General features: G+C 36.7%; 1 non-coding gene across 1 annotated transcript; it reads left to right on the top strand.

Moving 5' to 3' along the window:
* Nucleotides 1–3,185: 3,185 nt before the first annotated feature.
* Trnas-aga lies at nucleotides 3,186–3,259 on the top strand. The gene has a single exon. It is a non-coding gene; the product is annotated as a tRNA-Ser (tRNA).
* The last annotated feature ends 479 nt before the right edge of the window (nucleotides 3,260–3,738 follow it).

Raw genomic sequence — 3,738 nt, 5'->3', positions numbered from 1 at the left:
GAGTGGCCGCTCGTCTCGGCGATCTTTCCCGGTCGGTCACTCAATCAGGATTTTCGATACGATTTATTTGCTCCGCGGGTTGCCGCCTGCCTGCCTGCCGGCCGGTCAATTTAGATGGCGAAACTTATCGGTTCAATTAAAATTCATCATCCGGAGGAGAGTTCGTATGGAATGGGTGAGAGAGGGTGAATGATGGTGGGTTTGTGATGAGAGATGGGATGACGAGTGGAGATAGTGAGCTATATGCGGTGAGAAATGAGAATGTGTTTTCCTCGGTGGTTTGATTGGAACAATGATGGCAACGTACTTTCCCGGATGAATTCTATCGATGGATTGAGGAAAGCTTCTGAGTAAGAACAGTATCAGCTTCTACGTATTGACAATTGCACGAATTTTTAGATTCTAATGAAATTGTTCATATGCTGCATACAATTTGCACCCTCACTTACCGTCAAGCTACCATTCTCCGTGCATTTAAGAATAATTTGCAGTTCAAAAAATTAATTAAATTAATTAAAATTTTAAAATTATTTAAAAAAACAAATAATTTGAAGCGAAGAATACCACTACGTAGCGTGAAGTTGTATCATAATTCATGGAAAAATCTAAAACTAGTGATGCATAACAAAAAAAATACTCAAAAATTATGTTTGAAAATGTCATGTTAAGGTCGCCTCGTACCGTTCTATGTCACCATTTACCGTGCATATAGTTTTCGTCACGATTATATTGCGTATCTTGAAAAAACGTTGTTGATGGAGCAACTATGTTGCTAGTAGTGTGCGCACTTATTTTTAAGAATATTCGAATCTTCATTTACAAAAAAAAAAAACATAAAGAGTTTACAAATTGGCTAAATTATTTTTTCACTAAAATCGTTATAGGAGGTTTGACTGTATTGTCCAAGCCTTTCCACATTCACTCTAAAACTAAATATGAAGTAGTTTAATCACGACATAACAATGAATCTAATATTACCGAATAATTTCATGCCTTTTACACTAATGCACGGTAATAGGAACCATATATATTGAAAAGGGTCCATTCACCGTGCATTTGGGTTTCGGCTGAGACACAATAAAAAATTCTAATTTGCATAAAATCTCATTGCTCATACAATGAAATCCATCTTACTAATAGTATCCACAGTGAAAACTTGTTGAAATTTTGAAAAATTTCATACTCTTGCGTTAAAATGAAAAAATGTGAATTTTTGGCGTTTCTACTAAGAGTGTTGAAAAATCTCATTATCAAACAGAATTCACATGATTTTGACTACATTAACTAGGTTTTTCAAAATGCTTTGTGACAAAAACTACTTCATTTCATCAATTTTATCTTATTTTGCTGACAAAAGAATAATTTGTGAAAATTGTATATTCTGTAGAAATTTACGGTGAATGGAGGCCGCACGGTGACTGGTGACTTAACGGTACATCAGCAGGCGTATGGTTTGAAAGCTATCTAGGAGAAGGGGTGGTAAAATGAACACCTTAAGGATATCATCTTGTTTCTAATAGAAAAACGAGGAATTTCTATAGTTCTATCGCACAACATCTAAAGTAGGGATGTTATCTAGAGCAACGACACGAATTCAGACTAAAATATCTAAATTTTCACATATTTTCATCGCTTGCAAAAAACGATGCAAATGTTCATTTAACCTGCACCATGTGGGTAAAATGAACAGCTGTTGGTGGTAAAATGAACATCATGCAAAAAAACGTGAGCAAAACAAATATTTTTGTAAATTTTCAGTGCATTTTCGAAAATATATTCATTCAGGATTGTAATCAATTCAAAAAGAAATTTAAAGGTATCAGATTTGACATGATATCATAACGATATTCATCTCACTGAAAAACCTCAAGGCCTCCGAAGCAGTCAAATAGATAGCACGAAAGTTTCTTTATGGCTCTGTTTATTTTAAAGCAATCATCATTGATGTAAAAAAGTCTTCATCGTATTGCAAGCTACACCCTCCTAAGAGACTTCGTTACGTTGTTCATTTTACACGGTCCTTGAAAGCGTGAACGGCAACCAATAGCCAGCCGCCGTAAAGCTCATTGGGAAGTTTTTCCTTTGAGAAGCTATTGTTTGCTAGATCAAAAATGATAGAATCATCTAAATCGTCTCCAGAATCAGATCTTTACCAGCAGATTCAGAACGGAAGAACTTTCAGCAACTTAATCATCGTCGTTGCCTTACGGTTCGCCCAAGTGCTCCAGGCTGAGGAACGAACTTAACTCGTCATCTAGATGTATGAATTCTGCACTGTAGCATTCTTTCAGTGGCATTTCTGGCAATATTTGGATATCATTCATGGACATGTGTCTTTGGATATTACAGCTTATACCACATTTGTAAAATAATGATACAAAAAGCGTCACATGGAGGTACGTGGATGTCATTTTGGCGCACAAAATCAAAACAAGGACGAAAATGTTAGTATCCAAGCAGGCTGTCAAACTGATGTGTGAGATGTGCAAATGTTCACTGTGCAAAAATTTTCTGCGCAGTAGTCTAATAAGGTGCAAAATGCTCAATATTCAGGATTGAAAAACCTAAAGACCTCCGAGCTGAAAGTTACTTCCGTTCTATCTTTCCAACGTGATATTCTATTTTTTTAGTTTTCGTTGATATTTTCAATTCAATTGACCTCCGAACACTTCGATTTATGCGCTAAATCGTCCGTGCGTGATAAAAATCAATTCAAATTACTACCGAAAAGCTAAACATTACATATAATTTGCAATTGGATTAGATGGACAAATTGATGTGAAGATTTGCGAAAAAGTTACACGTCTTCTCAGTGAGAATCGAACTCACGACTCCCCGGTCTCTAGTTGGGGCGCGTTAACCACTACGCCATGAGAGGACTCATGAACGCAGAATTTAAGCTGAATTCGATTTCAGCTCAATAATCACGAGGTCCTTTTTCGCAAAGTGCACCTCTTTCGGAAGAATTAGATGCCCATCCAAACACAACGCTTTCTGTATATATCCAATGCCTGGCCCGAAAGCGCATTGTTTTTTAGGTATAGGAATAGCACACTACACTAGCCAGCAACTGCGCTGGCTGAGGTCTCTATTCCATGGGCTTCCAATGGGTGCACTTTGCGAAAAAAGGACCACGTGATTATTGAGCTGAAATCGAATTCAGGTTAACTTCTGCGTTCATGAGTCTTCTCATGGCGTAGTGGTTAACGCGCCCCAACTAGAGATCGGGGAGTCGTGAGTTCGATTCTCACTGAGAAGACGTGTAACTTTTTCGCAAATCTTCACATCAATTTTTCCATCTAATCCAATTGCAAATTATATGTAATGTTTAGCTTTTCGGTAGTTGTTAAACTTCCACTCGGCTGGTTAGCCGTAAAACCACGAATCATAATTAAAAACAAGAATTCAAATTAGTTTTTTTTTCTAGGTAAGAGGCACGGTGTTCGTGTTACCAACCCTGTTCATTTTGCCACCACTTCCTCTACTATAGAAGATACCAAATAAGCAGAAGGGCAGATAGCAACAATGAAAAAATTAGCATTTTGAAGTTTTATGAATAGAGAGGTTGATATTGGAATCATGGTATGTATTTTTAAGATTTGATTTTGTAGGTGTAAAAGAAGTGAATTTATTTTTAATGATATGTTATGTGATCAAATACATCAAGGCAATACATGGGAGAGTAAATCAATTCCCTCGAGAGGTTAAAACAATTTCCCATAGAGGGTAAATCAATTC

The sequence above is a fragment of the Aedes aegypti genome, chromosome 2 (genome assembly GCF_002204515.2).
Source record: "Aedes aegypti strain LVP_AGWG chromosome 2, AaegL5.0 Primary Assembly, whole genome shotgun sequence".
Lineage (NCBI taxonomy): Eukaryota > Metazoa > Arthropoda > Insecta > Diptera > Culicidae > Aedes > Aedes aegypti.
This window is presented reverse-complemented; position numbering and strand designations above follow the sequence as displayed.